A 21,962-nucleotide genomic window follows, 5' to 3' on the forward strand; every position below is an offset into this window, starting at 1 on the left:
TTGATAACTTAATGAATGCTGCTCTCTTAGAGGTGGAAAGGCTTTGATATAGTCGGTCTGCCACTGCGTCGGAGCGAGTCTTCGTGACAGAATCTTTGTACTGAATGGAAGTGATGGCAGTCAGGCAGGCAGCAGTCTCTGCTTCTGTCAGAGGAGTTGTCTTCAGAGAGATGAAAGGGAAATCTGTCCACAAAAACGCTCCGCGAGGAGTGTGTGAGAGTGTTTGTCACGTATATCACAAAGCTCAGTTTGTCTTCTTTTCATCTAAAGACATTCGCTGTTTTTCCTTTTCTTTCTTTTTCTTTTTTTTTTGCATCACTTTTGAATTTCTTCATTCAGCTGAAAGGAGATGACCGTATTTTAAATGGGTCAAATTGAATGGTAGAATGATTAGAGGCGGTGCTTCCAACATCAAATATATGCTATTTGCGTCTTCTTTTCTTAAGTGAGGTTGTCTGTTCTTTCCTCCAGTCGTTTTGTTTTCTTTGTACTAGCAATGCAAATACACCACACGATTGAACTCATTTTGGTAAGACGAAAGTGAAATCATTAGCACATTGTGGAACACAAGAAGGTAAGCCATACGCTATGGTTGCCTTCCTTAAAAATACACCAGGTCAAGTTCATAAATCATCATAAACTCCAAACATTCACTGAAATTTAAAGTATATGTCCTTAATGACTTACACAGGTTGATGTTTATTGTTCTCTATATGACATTCGCTAAATTCATGGTCAATATCATTTTGGCAGTGCCTCGCTGCTGTATTTATTTGAGGAAGCAAAATCCCTTTTAGGGATGAAGCACCTGGGCCCGGCTGCTTAATGGAATAGCTTTAACATTAAGTAAATAAACAGCTTGCATTTGAAAGGTGTGTGTGTGTGTATGAGAGACAAAGAGAGAGGGGGGAGTGTATTTGTGCTGTGGGTAGGAAAGGAGATACGCCTACACTGGTTAGCTGAAGTTTTGTTGTGGCTTTTAAACTGTAATAAGACTTTGACTTTGGACTTTGTGAAAGGTGAAGTGTGTGATTTCTTTCAATTAGGGTGTGTTCATATTTGGCATGTTTGGTTTGATTAAAAAGAACCCTGGTGTGATTAGTCTTTTAATGCGGTTCATTTGAATAAGTGTGAACGCTGCCTTCTGAACCCTGGTGTGCACCAAACAAGCGGACCCGAGACCGCTGAAAAGAACAAACTCTGGTGCGGTTCAAATGAAATATGAACGCAACATGGACCAAAGACATGTAAACGAACCAAAAACGGGACATGATGTCACAAGATTCGACTCTAATAGGATAGAATGCTTAAGCATACCTGTTTTTTCTCGTCATAGTCACAATGTTGCCCTTCACAATTCTGTACAGGCATCAGAACCGCGTCTCCTCGCAGCAGATCTTCATTTGTGTGTGTGACGGAGGGATTCCTACCGCTGTTTTGACTCCTTTACACATTTTATAAGCTCTTCACGAATTCTCAGCTGGTCAAAATACTATCATATGTAGGCTACGCGCATACAACAAGCACATTTAGTCCAGCACCCAGCATTGTTTTGTATGTTTGGTAAGTTCAGTCGCGAAATACAAGTAATAGAAGCCGACCAATCAGGTTGTGAACATATCCCTATATGCCTTTAGATTAAAATGCCAATGTGAATGCTAAGCGGACCTGGACTAAATGTTTTTTTTTTATCGTTTTTTTTTTCTATTTATCTATCTATCTATCATCTATCATCTATCATCTATCATCTATCTATCTATCTATCTATCTATCTATCTATCTATCTATCTATCTATCTATCTATCTATCTATCTATCTATCTATCTATCTATCTATCTATCTATCTATCTATCTATCTATCTATCTATCTATCTATCTATCTATCTATCTATCTATCATCTATCATCTATCATCTATCGTTAATGTGTGACAAAACGTAGTTTTAAGACTTTTTCAGGCGATAATTTAGTTGTTTAAAGCTCAAATCTGTGGTTTATTTATAAAAAGTGTCTATTTGAACATTTTATTTGGCGTTTTCGGAGTTGTGAGCTCCAGTGGATCAGCGGCGCTCCGCGCTCGTTAACCCCGGCGAGAGCAGCCTTTCCTCGGCTAGTCCTTCAGACATTTGCCGCTGGCTCTGATGTCTCTGTGGTGTCTCGAGCTATAATTCGTCTTGTGTATATGTAACGGGCGATCTTAGGCTGAGGGCAAAGTGAAGTTTCATTACTTTTTTATTTTTAGGCTTTTTAACTTTACGTTACCGTTATAGCCTACTAGCACTGACTTTGAATGTTTGACTGGATTGTTTGCTTTATTATAGCTTATTATACCTTTTAAGTTACTTATACTTTTGTATTATTGATCATACATAAACTTGCATTTAACAAAAAGAGACTGGGTTGTTTCATGTCATTTAATGTTATCACAGTGATAATCATATGCACTCCTTTCCGCGAGCCTACTTTGCTCTGATTGGTCAGATGGCCCAATCTGTTGTGATTGGTCTACTGCGTACAGCGTGTATTTCGGAAGCTAAACGCTCATTACCATAACTGAACTTCAGCTCCGTCCGGAGGCTTCCTAAAGCTCCGCGAGCACACAATGAAATACAGTAACGATGACGTCGATTTTACACCAATCTGTAACGTACTGCTTTGAGACAGAAGGTAGCAGATCCAAATGCAGCTTTATTAAAGGGTAATCCACACTCGTAGTCATCATACAGGCAAGAGGTCATACCATGTAATCAGTCCAATAAGGCAAACAAGGCAAGAGAGACAGACAAGAAATCCAAAACCAGAGACATGAAACCAGGGAAACGCTCAGAAATGCAGTTTACAACAAACAAGACTTTGCAGTGAATGACAGAGTGAACATGGTTTATATAGGCTGGGGTAATGAGGTGATGAGACACAGGTGCACACAATGAGTGATGATGAGTCCGAGCAAAGGATTATGGGTAATGTAGTCTTTGATGGAATGACAGTTCGGGTTGGAGTGCCCTCTGGTAGTGATCACGGGCACTCACACTGGTGCAGTGTGACACAATCCCAGCGCCAGTCCGAATTGATGATGAAACATTGAAAGAACTAGTTATTCAACCCGAACCTTGAGCAGGACGTTTCTCAGTGATGCTACTCAGCTTGAGGTACATTATGAGATGTTTCAACTGTAATTCCTTACCATCAGCTTAAAGAGTGTGCGTCCATCAACAAACCTGTGTGTGTGTGTGTGTGTTTCTAATTTAATGCGGTGCACATGTGGGAACTGTATCAATAACAGCGCATACGTTAGCCCAGCACTAACGTGAATGACTGATGGAACATTAAAGTTTGCAAAACAAATCTTGCTCCATCCTTTATCTTTACTCAAAGTAGTAAGAATTACAGACAATCTGCATTAATAGACTCAGTTTTAGGTAATACTGCAGCCCACAGCTTATTTACAGTAGTATTTCAGTAAGACCGTAATAATGTGAGTAAGCCGGTTAGCCAGAGTCTTACCTACACAATATGCGCGCGCAATAAGTGGACGGCAATATGCTAATGTTTAGTCTTGATGTCACCACGAAACGGCTTGCGTTTCGTTTGAAGAATGATTTGTTAATTTGACTCAGAGTCGACTCTGTTGACAGACAATAACTTTATATACGCCGCACTTTCAAATTTAAAACTTTGCAGGATGGATTCATTCACCTACATGAAAGGTAATTTTGAAAAATTCGTAATAGTGGCACTTTAATGTAATATGATGTTTCTTTGGAAAAGTAATGAACGGATTTCACAATGGCATAAATGATCAGTGATTATCGCTTTTGTTGATGATTTATGCAAAGGTCCTACTTTTGGACTACGATTATGGTTTATACATTTTTCATTTTTCAAACTGAGGTCAAATTTTCAGGGCGTCTGCTGAAAATTTCAGAACTGATTCAAAATTCATGGATTCATTTGATTCAAAATAGTACACTGAAACTATTGGGAAAAGGCAAAGGTGCCAGGCTATACTTGTAAAGGGAATGAACAAGCATTCATATAGTCAAATATGGAAATAATGTTGCAAAATTAAAAGTATAAAATGCAATATATCAGAGGGTTCTATCTGAATAATAATATAGCTCTTATTGAGAATTTGGGATTGTGTATTGAGATTGTAGGGAGATTTTGATTGTCATTTACTTTATGAGAGTCTGGTACAAACGGCATGCAAACAGTTTGTGGTTATGAAAGGGGCCCTTGGTTAAATAAACCTTACTTTGAAAGTAAAATATATTTTTTATGGACTAGTTATCACTTTAAATTGCTCTCTTTGCACTTGGGCTGTAATATGTAATCTGTTGGGCTAAAATACTGTATAATATTAAAATAATGTTATTACATGGACAAAGTGGCATGCATTTTACTTGTCACTTCTCTGGTTGAAGTCTTCTTCCCCATAGACTGAAAGCCAATTCAACATATCAAAAAAAAAAAAAGTGAACAGGCACATTAAAAGCAGATCTGTTTACTGTGTGTTTTGCAGCAGGTCGAGGACTGGCCGCTTTAGTTGTTATTCATAAACACAGTCCTCCCAAGCTCGGGGGAGGGAGAGAGAAAAAGAAAGAAGACGTGGAAAAAAAGAGAAAGAAGCAAAGAGCTTAAGTCCAGGACTGAAAACAGGAATGACAAACACCATTAGCTGAAAAATTTCCATCTCATTGCAACTATGTTATTGTTTACTTTAGCATACACGTCCTAATATGGTTTCATCTCTGTTAAAACAGTGCAGAAGGAAGGCCAGGGGCCCGGCCCTGGGTAGAGGCCTTTAAACTGCCACTTAGACAATAAGAAACAAATGTCACCGGCCTTGCCTCTCATTATTGCATTATTCAACCTTACCTACGTCTCGCCGCATGATCGCTAATTATATTTAGACTTTTTCCCTGGCTGGGTTCTCTTTCTCTCTGTCCACAGCCATTCATATTTCATCTTTTCCTCATGAGCTTGCTTAACACTGGTTTGTTTACTGATTTCCTATTGAACAGGAAGTTGGGGCAGGGCATATCAAAATAGCCAATAGCCTTTAGTTGACATCAGGGGCGCAACTACCCAGTGCCAGAGAGGGTATGCAGCAACAATTTTGCCCCCCCCCACCCCCCCCCCCCCCACCCCCCCCCCCCAATAACAAATAGGCTAGTTATTAATAGGCCAATAACAAACATAAAAATAAACATTCGTTTGAAAGTAATTAAAGAGGAAATTATGAGTTAAGCAATATTATACGAGCAAGAGTGCTATTTTCCAGAGTAGCCTATATCAGCACAATTGCAAAATGCGATATTAATTTTATACAACAGTTCAATAAACAACAAGTTGTCATTTTTTACAGTTTTTCCAACAAAAATAGATTCAAACAAAGTATAGGTTTCGTTCTCGAATAATTCACCATTTTTGAACAGTCGGTTAGAACTAATTAGTTCAATGATTCTAGAATTAGAATCTAGAAAATTCTAATAATTTCATATTTCTATAATTAAAATATTATATTTAGAACATAAATCTAAAAATCTCATTACATTATTTAGGCAATTGTAATTATAGTGTAAGTGGATTTTGATAAATGTAAGATAGATTTTTTTTTATACTGATTTCATTTAATTCTATAACAGCCATAGTGTATCGTGGTAAATAGTGTAATGACTTAAAAAGATGGTCAACAATATGTAACTTTACTTTATAAGAGGTGTGCCCTAAAAAGTAAGCATGCGATTTTGAGAACACCAAGGAAAGAGCACGTTCTTTTCGTCTGTTTGGATACTTCAAACTCAAGTTTGCACTGCCTGTTTGGTTTACCTGTTTAGCCTACACGTTAATAACGTGCGTTTTGTCCGACTCATAGCACGCGTCCTCGACGCGTGATTTACCATATAAGCGCTCTGGGGTCACGGAAAACGCGCGACTGTCTTTTAAATAGCAAATCACGCGTCGAGGACGTGCGCTTTGATATAAAAACCCACACCGTTTTTGTGGTAAATCATGCGTCAAGGACGCGCGTTTTGCAGTCAAATCGCACGCTTTTGACGTGTCAATGCGCAATCAGAAGCCCGCCCAACCGTATATGAATACTTTGGCTTGCCACCGGCGCCAGGTGCGCCCACTCGCGATATTCCATTATTATCCAAAATTCTATTATGGAATCTTATGAGGGCGCCTACTCTAGCCTGTTAGTCCTCTAAAATGTTATATAATATTGAGGAAATACAGAAATTATTTAGAAACACACAACAGCACTACATATAGAAAATACGAACAAAAATTTAAAAAAAATTTCATACCATCGTTTTGGCGCCCCCAAGGTGCTGCGCCCCTATGTGCTGCATATAGCGCATACCCACTTTTTGAATCGCAATAGAATCGCCATTGACTAGTGTATATAAATATGCACACATGCATGTATATATTTAAGAAATGTTTTCTATATTTATATATAATATAAATGATATGAATATATTTACATAGTATATACATGCAAATATTTCTTACATATGTACATGTGTGTATTCAAATGTACATCTATATCGAGATCTACATCTATATTATATATCGATATTAATTACACACACACACACACACACACTTGATATTTTAACTGAATTTAGGACTGGTGGTGGTGCTTAAGATATTGTTGGTCATTCAGTGTTTCTGTAAAAAACATATAGTAATAGATAATAGTAATTATTAATAAGATAATAATAATACTACTAATTCTAATACTAATAACAATTATGCAATGCACTAATGATTGATGAGCTGCTGGGTTCATGAATATTAAAGGGGTGATGAATTAAGAAATCAACTTTCCCTTGAGCTTTTGATATATAAAAGGTCATGGTAATATAAGAATATCTAGTAAGTTTCAGAACTGAAAACTTCCTTTTTAGTCAAAGAAAAGCTTTTATAGTCACCAGGCCCAGCAAACGCTCAATCTCAGAATGTGCCAGGCTATGACGTTAGAGTGTAGTGAAGCACCGCCTCAACAGAAGAAGAACAACGCCTGATTCTGTAGCCCCGCCCACCGACTCATGCCACTAACATAACACAGGCCTACATAGAGCTAAACCGGATCAGAATTCTTAACATACCACATAAGCTTCATTCGGATTCCAATATTATGAATGCATGGATGAACTTTATTTTTAATGAATATCCAGCTCTCGTGGGGAAGACTTTGCGTTTGTTGCGTCTATGTGTGTGTACGGTTTGCGCTTATATCCACCAATCGGGCGGGCCAAGTAATAAAAAAATAACATTCCAATAAATCGCGGGTGGATGAGAGATAAATCATTGTGTTTGTTTGATAAAGACGTTTTGCGAGCCCTGTGGGACGAATCATTCCGGTTGCCGTTTTCCCACATGCTTCAAAACAATCCCTCACGGTGTACTCACGGGGAGCCGAAGCTCATTAAATATGCAAATCTTATCCTAGCCGTGGGCGTTTACTTCCAAGTCTTCAGTGCGGCACGCCCATAAAATCCGAGCGTGTACGAGAGAGCCTCAAAACCAGGGTAGAAAATAGCCTATTACTTATTCATTATGATGTTTTTGAACGTAAAAACCACGTGAACGTCATAAGTTGACCTCAGACAACAGTATAAAATAAAAAAAAAGCCAGTTCATGAACCCTTTAATCATGTAATTTGCGTTAGCTCAAACGGATTTGCTGAAATCAAAACAGTGAAGGTAATGGATGAGCACCAGCCAGTGAGATTGCCGTTTGCGCATTAGTCCCGCCCCCTGTTGTTTTGACAGGAAAATATACAACAAAAAATATAGTTTACATGTAGCGCGTGGATTCTGCGTGGTATTTAAGACTCTCTCTCTCTCTCTCTCTCTCTCTCTCTTTGTGTGCATGCGTGTGAGAGAGAGGGAGAAGCAGCACTCTCGGCAAAGCGACGTCGTGTTATGCGCCTTCACACTAGAGTTTACGGTACAGATACAGATACTCGCGCATCCATTGAGCTGAACTGGAATAGACCGATCGCATGACGGAGAGCGAAACTGTTTCTCTGAGTGTTGGACGAGTGAAAATATATCTATGCTAAACTTATTCTTAGCCTCTAACACACACACATTGGCGAGTAAAATCGAAGCATTTAGCCAATGGCTAATGATAGACATTATTTAGTCGCCCAGAGTGAACATTTACTTGCATATGCGAGTGTTTTTACTCGAATTGTAGAGGGTTGCAAGTTGACCAGTCATGACTTGCGGACACAAATGAGTATAGGATGAATCTTAATAAATATTTTTTATTTAAATTTTCCATTTTATTTTATTTATTATTTTGTTGGAAAATGGAAACAGGATTGGAAAGATTTTCTTAACTGTCATGTAAATATGATTTATAAATTTGGTTATTAATAAAAATGGTCTAAAATTGTTCGACCAAATTTATAATCATTATTTAATTTAATTTATTTAATTATTATAATTTTTTTTATTAAATTATAATTTTTTAAATTATAAATATAATTAAAACTATGATTATACATTTGGTCATTTATAATCAAAATAATTGAAAATAAATAAATGATATTGATTTTATTTGATTTATTTTTTGTAATTATTTTATTGTTTTTTTATGGTTATTTTTATCTTTAGGTTTTGGGTGACAATTTTTTTTTTTTTTTTATAAATTAATTTGTGTTTCCCTCTGTTCTTTTGTCTTGTGTATCTCTCTCTCTCTCTCTCTCTCTCTCTCTCTCTCTCTCTCTCTCTCTCTCTCTCTCTCTCTCTCTCTCTCTCTCTCTCTCTCTCTCTCTCTCTCTCTCTCTCTCTCTCTCTCTCTCTTTCAGTCTTTCACTCTTTTGTTTGTTGTGGTTGCCTGTTCACTGGTTGCCTGTGTTTGTCTTGTTTAGGTATATATCAGCAGGGGATAAGGGTTGGTGTGTTTCAGAACAGATTAGTGCAGTCACAGGTTGTGTCCCTCCTGTCACCGCTGCGCCCTCATACACGAGACTCTTCAAGCGCTATCTGACCAATCAAGATTTTTTATTCGCTTCTCTGATTGGTGAGTAACCTTAAGACCTTTACTCTGCTCGTGTCTGTAACGTTTAAGAATCCTGGCGATTTAATGCAGGTTTCCGAACACAAGGCTTATGTGATTGGTCAAAGGAGCCTTCATCAAAGGGACGATGAAAAACGTTAATGCCAAGAGAAATGACAGGACATGGATATGGCTTCTTTTTTTGTGTTTTTACAGCAGATCCTTCAGGAAATGGCCCTTAAAGGGTAGATTTCTTTTCGCCCTCTTCCTTGTAGGTTAAGGATGTGGCCGGCCTCACCTCAATCCTAAAATCCTCATGCTTATGATATTTACTCAGCCTTATCTGCAGCTGTAGATGAATGGCATTCTGGGACATTGAGGAATGTTGAAGGTCAGCCACTGTAACCTCATATCTGAATCAGGCAGGCGCTTCAGTACAGGCTACACCTTATCTATGGGTATATTGTCACAACATGGATTTAAATGGAGATTAGAATTGGTGTTTCCCCTGCATTTCTCTTTTTTTACTTTTAATTTTTTTCTATTTGCAAGATAGAAATGTGCACTTTCAATATTTTTTTTTCAATCAAAACATGGTCTATCTATCTATCTATCTATCTATCTATCTATCTATCTATCTATCTATCTATCTATCTATCTATCTATCTATCTATCTATCTATCTATCTATCTATCTATCTATCTATCTATCTATCTATCTATCTATCTATCTATCTATCTATCTGTCTGTCTGTCTGTCTGTCTGTCTGTCTGTCAATCTTTCATCTGTCTGTCTGCTTTTCATCTATCTGTCTGTCTGTTTTTTATCTATCTATCTATCTATCTATCTATCTATCTATCTATCTATCTGTCTATCTGTCTATCTGTCTATCTGTCTATCTATCTATCTATCTATCTATCTATCTATCTATCTATCTATCTATCTATCTATCTATCTATCTATCTATCTATCTATCTATCTATCTATCTATCTATCTATCTATCTATCTGTCTGTCTGTCTGTCTGTCTGTCTGTCTGTCTGTCAATCTTTCATCTGTCTGTCTGCTTTTCATCTATCTGTCTGTCTGTTTTTCTATCTATCTATCTGTCTGTCAATCTTTCATCTGTCTGTCTGCTTTTCATCTATCTGTCTGTCTGTTTTTCTATCTATCTATCTATCTATCTATCTATCTATCTATCTATCTATCTATCTATCTATCTATCTATCTATCTATCTATCTATCTATCTATCTATCTATCTATCTATCTATCTATCTATCTATCTATCTATCTATCTATCTATCTATCTATCTATCTATCTATCTATCTATCTATCTATCTATCTGTCTGTCTGTCTGTCTGTCTGTCTATCTGTCTGTCTGTCTGTCTGTCTGTCTGTCTGTCTGTCTGTCTGTCTGTCTGTCTGTCTGTCTGTCAATCTTTCATCTGTCTGTCTGCTTTTCATCTATCTGTCTGTCTGTTTTTCTATCTATCTATCTGTCTGTCAATCTTTCATCTGTCTGTCTGCTTTTCATCTATCTGTCTGTCTGTTTTTCTATCTATCTATCTATCTATCTATCTATCTATCTATCTATCTATCTATCTATCTATCTATCTATCTATCTATCTATCTATCTATCTATCTATCTATCTATCTATCTATCTATCTATCTATCTATCTATCTATCTATCTATCTATCTAAATCAAGGACTATATTTTGCTGTGATGTATTTAGCTACTTTCAGGCTGGAATACATGTCTTCGATTAGGTTTGTTTGTGTGAGTAATGCCATATGAATGGGTTCGCATAGATTGAGTTTTGGTTCTTTTTTCCAAAAGCTGTCTGGCTCAATCCTGCCTAATAAGTGCACAGACAGATAAACTATCGTCACCTCACGGAATGGAGGCGGATAGGACATAAGTAATCCGTATTGATTTTGACATTACAATGTTGTAAGTGATAACTACGTTAACAGGCGCTATAAAACCAAAGCCCTAATTAGGCCGTATTTCATACTAACCATTAGGTAGGCTTTTTAATTCAACGTTGATACCAAAGTGATCAATTTTCCCTGCGCTTTGTGTTTCAGAAAAAGCAGTGTACAAAGCCAGCGTCGTCTTTGAGGCAAAAGCGAACGGCATTGTTTTTGCCTCCTCTTAATGAACTTTGTGTGGCAGTTGTTTGCAGGCTTCAAGGTCGAATTCGTAGAATGGCTGCACATTTTTTGTAAACATGTTTACATGCAGACATGTGTCAATACAGTAAATGTGTACAGGCTCCTAGAGGCCATACCGGTTAACTCAGTGTTGTTGTTTTTTTTCTGATAGTTTTAGCACCTTATATGCACACAAGTCTGTTTGTGCAAACGTCTGTGTGGCCAGGCGCTCCTGCACCTGCAAAAAACTATAGTTTCACAACCCCATAATGATGCTTCTGCTCACAATGAGCATCTGTTTGTAATCGTGGGCCACAAGTGCTCAAAAAAAGAAAAAGAAAGAAAGGCAATGAAAGCAAAAAAGAGAAGAATGCTTGAGCAGCAGCGGTATTAAATATGAATTAATGGAATGAAGCCTAGACAGGGCTGGAGCGACACAAAAAACATTAATAAAATTTATGTTACTGGCACGTAGGTACATTTGGACTTAGTATCCTTTAATTAGAAGTGAGATATTAGCATTTCATAGGGATTTACACGGGGAAGACACCGCCACAGACAGGAGCACTTTCATTCCGCTCTGTTCTGCATGTAATGAGCGGTGTCATTAGTTGATGGAGAGGATTCTGCCCCGACTCTACCTTGAAAGGCACGTCATTTACATACTTCTTAGGAATACGGCCTATAATGGATTCCTCAATGAATAAAATAAAATAGCACTTCTTTAAAATTTCAAGAGTAATATGCACGGGCTCTGATTCGTTTGTTGGTGCGGTTTGGCCAAGTCAATCGAGATGAAGTCCTGGGGGGTTGGTGAGGAGAGATTGACTTATGTCTGAGAGTTAAGACCTCAGATTTTGCTCTGGGAATGGAGAAGTGCGTCATAAATTCGGAATGAGATCAATAATGTGGTGACATGAAAGTCTTAAAGCTACGGATCAAAAACAGGGGGAACGGATGACACAAACTATGTTTGTCCGGGTCTGATGCTTCTTGTGGGATGATTTGGGTTGCAATGCTGTCATTTCTGATGCAGTTGGCAATTGTTAAATGTCATTATTCATGAGAATTTCGACTGGAAAGTGGAGGTGTTTTCCTTCCCCTTTCGAATGTAAGTTTATAAGCCCTCAGATGTCACCCCTACCCCATCCGTCTCACGTATTACTTTCACTTTTTGCCCCCCTCTTCCACCCACCGGATCAGCGGTGAAGTGATTTTGCATTTTATTGATGAGCTCCAAAGTGGCAAGTGTAGGAAACGGTACCTTTGATCAGAGCGTCTCTAGGAAATGGAACTTGAGGGTGTGAAGTCCACCAGGTGAGACGCATCCAGCCTCTGTAAGCCCCTCCCTCGTCACGTTTGAGTGAGACAAGAACCCTCTCCCCCGTCTTCCTACCCCCCCGAAAACACATATTTGTTTTGGCTGTTTTCACTTCAAGTTACATGAGCGCCGATTACAGCTTTTCATTAGCGAAAATTGGGTATTTGTTTTAAACTTTAACCAATCACTTTGATATGCTAATTACGCTGTAATTTAATTTGAGTCCCGTAATGATGATGCCGTTATTATGGACATAAATGATGCAGTTAAGCAGAGAGTAATCTCATTTGCATACTGTACATGCCAGTAAATTAAAGCCTTTCCTGCTTGGCTTCAACTTTAATTTTCCACTTCTTTTCACACAGCCTCTCTCCCAGCCCTCCATCTAATAACAGGCCTTTGCTTGTTTGATGTGGAGAGCCGCTGTTACGCTCCGAGTCTAGTCACAATATGTAATACATAAAGGGGGCTCGTTAGCACACTGAGTGTGCCTCTAAGATGCTGCCGTTAATAGGAAGAGGTGGGTCTCACTTCGGGCTTTTTTTCGCAGATACTTGCGCTCATCCTCATTCTTTTCTCCTGCCCGTCTTTTTGTATTTCCACTTTTTGTCGCCTCTGAAAAGAAAAGAGAAAAAAAACATTAAAGAACTGAAGGTTAGCCGTTCTGTGGCAGTCGCCGTTGTTTTGATCATGGAGAAGACTGATTGGTTAAAAGGGCGATTTGTGTGCCCGTGCATGATTTATGGTCATGGGATGAGCAGGGTGCACGTGTTTATTAAATCCCTTTTTACCCTATCACGTTTATGTTGACGGCTCCTTAATGCATTCGCAGTAAATCCTGCAGTGTCACCATCTTAATTCTCATAATTGATTTTTCTCGTTTTTTTATGTTTATATAGATACATAAAAAATAGATGCAATATCCATCCATCTATCTGTCTGAAAACGAATCTATAGTGCAAAATGTTTTAATGGGTTAATGGTTTTATAGGTTGTTTTGAGTCTTAGGGTTAGTTGGTATAAAGCCTTGTTGTAAAACTAACAAAACTAAAACGTCTTTTTTGAAAAAATATTTTATGAATGCGCTTCCTTTTTTTAATTTAAGAAAGATTGGCCGAAAGTCTGTCTGTCTCTCTCTCTCTCTCTCTCTCTCTCTCTCTCTCTCTCTCTCTCTCTCTCTCTCTCTCTCTCTCTCTCTCTCTCTCTTTCACTGGGTGGAGGGGATATTTTATGGACTTAATGCTGACAATACAATTGCCCTTCAGCGCGAATGCTTTTCCATTTTGTACCATAAAGAATATTATTTTCCTGCCAGCCAATTTTCTCCGTTAGTCCCTAATTGGCTCCATAAATCTGGTGGCGTGGAGGGTGAGGAATGTTTCGGTGTCGCAGAGTGTAATCCTCACCCTTATTTACCAATTCATTAAGATTCATTGATGCAGGATAGGGTGAGAGGAAATGACAGCATAAATCAGGGTTCCAACATAATGACCCTAATCAGCTGGGAATTGCAGAAAATGGCATGATGAACTATGTCCTTGCGTTAGTGCCCACTGTACGTTGTCATTGCGCTTGCTTTATGGGTGGGACGCATCTCCCTGACACGGACTGTATTTAACACAAAAAAAAAAGAGTTGTTAAAAAGCCGATTCCATTAAAGCGCTCGCCGGTTTCACGCGAGGTCTTTTGCCGTTTACCCCCAGCACGCCCTTTACCTTTGGTTTAACTGCTTAATGGAAGACGGGGGACTCAACCCTATCCTTTTTTAACCCTTTCAGTATACTGAATTAATATGCTTCATCTTAATACGCAAACCTCTATAGGAAGAGGTGCATGACACCAGAACGGCAGAAAGGATGCCATTTGTCTGCTCATTTTTCAGCATGCATTTTCTAGTAAACATTCAGAAAGATATTTCACTTCTGAGCACAAGTCTTCAATTTGGCTCTGGCACCTCACAGCTGTGCAATATCCCTTTCTCGATATTGGCTAAGTATGCAGGATGGAAAGTGTACCAAACGATGCTGTGGTTTTATGTCTGTGGTGGAGAATCTTGGTTGTATAAAACTAGAGAGGTCATGATGATTCCTAAATGCTGCAAAGAAGGCTTTCGGGGTTCCCCTATGGTTTTTGCTTTTGTTCACAAGACGCAAGCTGTGACGTCAAATGTTTTTGTGCAGAAATTAGGTTTGGTGCATGCAAGCTCTGAAAATTGCTGAGATAATATAGCATGTTTATACCCGATAAAGCCAAGCGACTAGTCGATCAGAATGATTTATGCTTATTGTGTAGTCTGTAATCAGCGCAGCAAACGTAAAAAAGTGTTTATAGAGTGATTGTGTTAACGTTTTCTTGTCATGTATTGACAAATCAGAGGGTAATTGTGGTTGTTATTAGATCGCTTGATGATAATTTCTCATGTAAAAACGTAACAAACTGCAACATAGACCTGAGCTCTTATTTGCACAATCACAGTTGACCAGTTCTGCGTAGAACTTGCTTATCTCGAATGAACTTTTGCTTTCTTTCTCCCTTATGTTTGAGTGTTTCTTCAACTTCAAGCACTTTTATGTCCCTGAGTTCTAAACTTTGAGTATCTTAAACTTTTCTGCATGATTTATTTTTGTTAATTAGGGCCCGAGCACCGATGGTGTGAGGACACTATTGGAATTGCTCGGCCTATTCTTCTTCTCCGAAATGAATTGCATTTTTGAGGGCCTAAACATGTTTTGACACACGTCAAAAGTGGTGAAAATTTACGTCTGATATTGGTCTCAGAATTAGGTGTGACAAAATGGCTCGATAGCGCCACCTACAACATTTCAATTAAATGTCGTTCGCGCTATGTTTCACGTACGAGTATGAAATTCGGTAGACGCATGTAACAGCCCAATACCTACAAAAAAAGTCCAAGGAGCAAAATCTGAAAACCCAAAAGGAAGTGAGATATTTAGAATTTTCTCTGCAACATTTTTGCAGTTTTTGCCATTTCCAACTGACGTTGTCAGATCAACAACATATTTGGTCAGTCTGATCTGCCTTAAACTTCACATGTTTGATAATAGTCCTAACCTGAAGACATCTACATGGCAATATTTGGTTATAGTCAAAGTGCCACCTGCTGGCAGCAGGAAGTGTGGCACATTGAAGTGCCTTTGCCATATTTACCCGCTTAATTGCATGTCGCCCACTATTCGCTGTTTTCCTGTGGTGGCCCGGGTGCGAGGGCCCTTTCATCGCTGCTTGCAGCTTTAATTTCATTTATTTTTGCTGCTTTTTTCTGATACCTTTTTATATTTTTTTTCATTGTTATAAATGTTTCCTTTAATTTTGTAGTTTTGCCACATTATGCAAAAGTTCCTTTAACTTCAAGAACTTTTATGTCCCAAGGGTTGATATATTTATTTACTTATTTTTTACATTAAAGTCACAGTAAACTATCGTATAAACTTTTAGGCATGCCTTATTTTTATTTATTTAAAGCTACACTGTGTAACTTTTTTAGTTTATTCTTAGCTAAAAACACTTAGTTCTTTCAAAAATATATGTGCTCATTAATGTATATTTACTTCTTTCAAGTAATAAAGTATTTTCGTAAGTTTATAATATGCCATTGAAAATACATACGGGTAAGGGGTTGGAATGCGGGTTGCCATGTTGCCCCTCCATCTTGAAAGTACATTAGCCAAAGAGGGACATACCCGTAAATTCAAGCTTCGCCTTTCGCGTTTTAACACTCGATGGCACCGTGTCGAATGTGGACGAGGTCGAACTGGAAGCCATATTAATCTTGGACTAAATCGGCCACCGTAGGAGTTAAAACGAAATCGGAATTGAGAGGAAGAGATACTAATAATCACTGGATGCTCATATACCTTTTAACTGCTTGATGGGGGAAAATATCACACAGTGTAGCTTTAATTTATTTATTTTTGCTGCTTTTCTGATGCCGTTTGAGACTTTTTTCATTGTTATACATTTTCCCCGTAATGTTGTAGTTTTGCTGGAAGTGTTTTTTTTTTCGATTCATAATGATTCATATCCATTACAGAATGCTGCCAAACACGATACATCGTTTGAAATGTGATAGAAAAATGAAAACTACAACAAAAAAATCAGGTTTGTTTTGTCAAAATTATGTATTTTATTTACTTTTTAATAAATGTAATATCATATCAAGCATTTAAATGATGCTTTGTCAATCACATATATTTGCCATCATTTTTTAGCAAGCAATATGATGTTCATATGCTACCTGCAGATTGGATAGTGAGTATTCAGGTTGCTCTGCCTGGCTGTAGTTATGTTGTTGCCTTTTTCCATTAATGCCAATTGACACTATGGCAGTGCAACTGGGTAATTTACCCCCAAGATAATGTTTCTAATAATACAGGCCCTCTCATGGTTTAGACTGGAAATATTAATTAGACAAAGTTCGCGGAGGCTAAACTCCCCGTCCCACAAATACGCGGTTGACACATTTCCTCTGAGCAAAAGTCCACGTTCGCTCCACCCACGGGACTGCTCGTTGCACGAATTTCAAGTAACAATGATTAAAAGTATATGACACACTTTTAAATAATATTAAAACAATATGCACTTTGGCCAGTCCCAGAGGATGCGGGAGATTGAATGCCTTGTTTTCTTTGCCGAGTGCGTGTGGGTGTTTGACAGTTGTAATTTGTCGGTTGTGCTGTGGGGCCTTTTGAGTGAAGGCCTCCTTCCCCACGGCTCGATGCCTCACATGCGCGCGGTGAGACCCGGCTCACGGTTACTGACTCTTCGCTGCCGTGCTAATCATCACAAGCTGTCTGTGAACGAATCCTTCAATGTCGCTTGAAGGAGAGTCGCTCAGGAGTTTGTCGTAAACCGCTCATGACTGTAGTTCCACATCCCAAAATTGGCCTTTCTATCCTGGTAGCGGCTACATTAAAACTCATTAGACTTTTTCTTATTTACTTTGGTCTCTATTGGCTGTTTCGCTAAAAATACCGTGGCCTGCCTTACTTTTGTGCGTTCCATCATAGTCTTGGCACAGCAGGGCCTTAAACGCAGCGCAGACTTTGTCGTAAATTTATTGAGGAGACAAACTGTTTTGTGTACCTCTTGAAATTATACATTTAGCCTCTCCGCTGGAGTTGTCTTCCGGTTGACGGCATCCTGATTGTTCATTTCTTGTTCATTTCTCAAGCTTTTAGTGTGATAATGGGTTCATATTTATTTGAATCATTGTGCGGAGCACTGCAGAGCGCAGGCACCGGCTTGCGTTGATGGTCTGGTGAAATGTTTCAATCTGGATTTCACGCGCAAGGATCTTATTACGTTTCTCTCGATGTGTAATAAATATGTGTTTAGACCCCTGTATCACTCGTTTTTGTGGCTCTTCAGAGTGGGGATAAATCGATTTGGAGAGTTAAATGAAATGAATGTGAGAGAGGTTGGACTGAGAAGACAGGAAGTTGAAAAAGCAACAGGATTTTTTTCAATACCTAAAAGAACACATCTACTCACCCACTTGCTGCTTAAATTAATTCAATTATTATATCATTTATTCCTGTGATGGCAAAACTAAACTTTCAGCATCATTACTCCAGTCTTCAGAGTCACATGATCCTTCAGAAATCTTTCTAATATGCTGATTTGGTACTCAAGTAACTTTTCTTATTATTATCAATGTTAATATTTTTGTGGAAACCATTATATTTTTTTCAGGATTATTTGAAGAATAGAAAGTTCAAAAGATGTTTTTGCGTCAAAGTCTTTACTGTCACGTTTGACTTTCAGACTTTGCATCCTTGCTTATGCACTAGGGCTGGGTATTGACACAAATTTCACAATTCGATTTCGATTCACAAGCTTTCGATTCAATATTGATTATTTGGGATATATCAGGTACAATACATGGCAAATTTTCTCAAGGACAACAAATCTCTGAACTAATGCTGTAAACTTTGGGAGTCAGTTGGTACGTTAGCCTACTAATTTTGAAGGTAAAAATGAACTGATTTGTATACAAACACTTAAATTACAGTTTTTTTTAGTTTTTTTATAATAATAAAGTTATAATATTAACTTTACAATTACATAATCATATTTCTACTCCGATTCATAAAAACTTGCCAGATTTATTCATACATACATGCATTAAATATTGAAGAACATTAAAAATGATAATGAATAGCCTATGTAATATGGTGCATATAATTAGCAAAATGCTCCTCTCTAGAGTTAATTTTTCTAGCTGACTAACGAGTTTATGGACACTGGGTATGGTTTTTCTGAGGTAAATGTGACGTTACATGACGTTTACAAGCCGTCTGCAGTTGAAACACTGATTGAGCTATTCCATGTGACATGATACAGATTTCGGTAAGTTGTACTGTATCTTTTAACACACTTTCAGATGCTCAATTCATGTTTATTTCGCGCTGTAACTGGTATTAAGGCGGAAGAGAAGAGCAGTTCATAGACAAACCCAGTAATTGGTTTGGTTAAATGTTTGCTTAAAACGACCCAATTGCTGGGTTAAAACAACCCAATCGCAGGGTTTGTCCGTTTTCAACCCAACTTGGGTTGTTTTTAACCCAACATTTTTTAGAGTGTGATGCTTCTCTTGAGCTGAGCTGCGCCAAGAGTGATCTCGCGCCACAGCACCAAAACGGTATTTATGTTTTTGAATTTCGTAATAAAATGTATGTAATTTGAAATCTGATACTTTGTTTCAAATCAAAAGTAACAAAGCACAAAGATTATTGTGATTTATTGGATGGGGAGGAGCGCTACAATGCTCGTTCATTCATTATCTGAAAACAGGATGACTAATCGATTCTTGGGATTTAAGAATCGATATTGTTTCGTAAAAATGAGAATGATTAAAATCGAGTTTACCCAGCCCTATTATGCACCTATTCTTGTAGATATATTGAAGCTTATCCAAGCTTCTATTTTTAAGGAAAGAGATTTGTGCAGTCAACAAAAGCACTTGTTGACTCCACTTAGGCCTGTCGCGATAGTCAATAAATCAATTAATCGCACGATAAAAAAAAATGAGCTCGATAATTTTTCCGGCCGCGATCATTTCCACTTGCACGATTGTTTGTTTTCCTCGTCTCTCTCTCTATCTCTCTCTCTCTCGCTGACGGCGCGCGCGCCTCGTCCGTTTGGGGAGGTGTTTAAACTCGACGCGCAGACTTACGCGCGCAAAGTTACAAAATTTGACGTGCACACCACCAAGCGAAATGGGGTCTCGCGCACTACTGCCCACTCCACGTTGATGCCATTTTTGCCGCACGCACCCTCACGCTCGTGCAGAGGTTTCGAGTTTTAAACAAGGCTTAAAGCTACACTGAAGTTGGCAGTTTGATAAATGCAAGTTAACTCTTCAGATTAATCTTTGTGCTTCAAGTTCAATCTTTTTGTGCTAAAAAGGCACACAAGTTCCTGTAGAGATAGCAATACATATTCTCTTTTTTTTGCCAAATAAATGAAAAGCATGTCATTAATGTCTTCTCTCTTGCTATATCAAAATCTCACCTAGCTTTCCTCAGAGATGGTCCCAATAATGTGCTTAAAGTCAAGTCAAATTCAGTTTGTGCATGATTACATGATATAACAACTTTTTTAATACTGTATCCTAAATTGTGGATAATTAAGCTAAATATCATATGCTGAAGTAAATTTCTGGAGTGTTAACGATTACAAGAAAAAACAACAACAAGAACCGTACAGAACCGAAAACCGTGAGCCTAAAACCGTGATACGAACCGTGGGTTTTGTGAACCTTGCCACCCCTAATATGCACCTAAAACACAATCATCCGTTGCAGTTTTCATCCATTTTATTTATTGTTTTTGGTATTTATTCAAGTTCACTTTTTGTTAACAGACTGAGAGTCCATTGCTTTTATTGTTTTTGGTTGTTTTGTTCATTTATTGTGGATATTTAAAATCTTTTCCGTTTTCAGTGTTAAATAGTCTTTAGAAATAAAAGTTTATTGATCTTTGAAACGGTGTACCTGCATTTTTATGCCATTATCATTATTTTAGATGAAAATAGTCTCAGAACGACAATATTATCGTTTATCGCAATAATTTCTTGGCCAATTTATCGTCCAGCAAAATTTGTTATCGTAACAGGCCTAACTCCACTGTTATATTCCAATTCTTCTGAAGCCATGCAATTTGGTTTATTTGTGGGCAAGTAATTTTAAGTTGAACTATCCCTTTAAGAGAATACTTTTTATGTATTCACCACCTATCAAATACTTGTTTTTTACAGACTTGGTCAATACCATTGTGAATGTTTACAGTACAATCAAACTCGACGCTTTGTCATTGTAAATAGACAAGAACCCACAGCCATAATTGATATTTTCCGAGCACTAGTTACTGAGTAATTGACTGTGGTAATGTTTAACTGGTTTTACAAGTTCCTTGCTGCCGTTTTCGTGGACGCAATAAGGATGATGCTGTGTGTCTGTTTGTTCCGCAGTCCGAGCCGGACATATAGGAGGAACGTAAGGCCCGTGAGACCCCACCCTGTTGAGTGACACATTCCCAACCCCCATCGAGTTCGCCTTCACGTTGGCCATTAGCAGCTGTAGCCCACCCATCCTAATGCTTCTTTAAATGTCAGGAGAACGACTGTTTGTTTGTCTTGAGTTTCTCCTCCAACTGTTTATTCAAGACAGGCTGCATTTGCATTGACCTTGCTATCCATACATGCTTGTCCGCCGTCTTCCATTCTTTTCGTCCCCTCGCACACTCTTTCTCTGAAGAATGTTTACATTTCGGCTCGCCCTCTGGGTAACCTATGGGATCTGTTGATCATTCCACCTGGTTAATGTTAAATTGCTCTTTGCGAGAAGATGTGTTTGTTCATAAACAGAAAGAAAAGGCCCTGTTCTCCTTCTTGTTTACCGTAGTCATGGCAGCAATCAGTTATTAAACAAATAGCGAGCTTTGTTTGTAGGAGCTGCCGGACCGGCATTAGCCCTACAAGGTCTGGAAGCAAACTGAAGAAAGCACAAAAGAAAAGACGAAACCCGTCTGTCCAAACGTGGTGGGGTTTTGTTCTCAGAATGCTGCCACAGTAGTGTCGAGATATGTTCTGGCCTGGAGAGTCCCGCTGAGATTAGAGGGGCTGTTTGGTCTCGCAGTGAGATCTCCTTTTGGCAGAATGTCATTGCTGCTGTCATTTCCTCTTTGAGAGGGTGACGAGCACATTTTTTTTTTCACGACGGCGAGTTGCCAGCCCTGATTGTGCCAACACGTGTGAATGATGCAAAGTTGCGCCTTGAGACGGAAGACCCAAACCAATGGTAACACGATGCTTGATATCTAGCTTAGATATGTTATAGACAGACTTTTGAGGAGGCTTGATCGTGGTCATAAGTAAACTTGCATTAGGGCTGGGTGGTGTGACCCCCAAGAATTTTTTCTTAAATCCCCAGAGACTGTAT

The 21,962-nt window shown here is 38.4% G+C and overlaps 1 protein-coding gene across 4 annotated transcripts in view; it reads left to right on the forward strand.

Annotated features, from left to right (window-relative positions):
* foxp1b (forkhead box P1b) overlaps positions 1 to 21,962 on the forward strand; it is a 234,376-nt gene that overhangs the window by 91,249 nt on the left and 121,165 nt on the right. The window contains exon 1 of one of the 4 annotated variants that reach the window (XM_079841219.1): positions 8,931 to 9,048. The exons of the other annotated variants lie outside the window; for them this stretch is intronic. The gene's annotated coding sequence lies outside the window, so the exon portion shown is untranslated. Of the gene's footprint in view, positions 1 to 8,930; positions 9,049 to 21,962 lie in introns of those variants that run through there. 4 annotated transcript variants of the gene reach the window in all.

The sequence above is a fragment of the Gobio gobio genome (assembly GCF_949357685.1).
Source record: "Gobio gobio genome assembly, chromosome: 17".
Lineage (NCBI taxonomy): Eukaryota > Metazoa > Chordata > Actinopteri > Cypriniformes > Gobionidae > Gobio > Gobio gobio.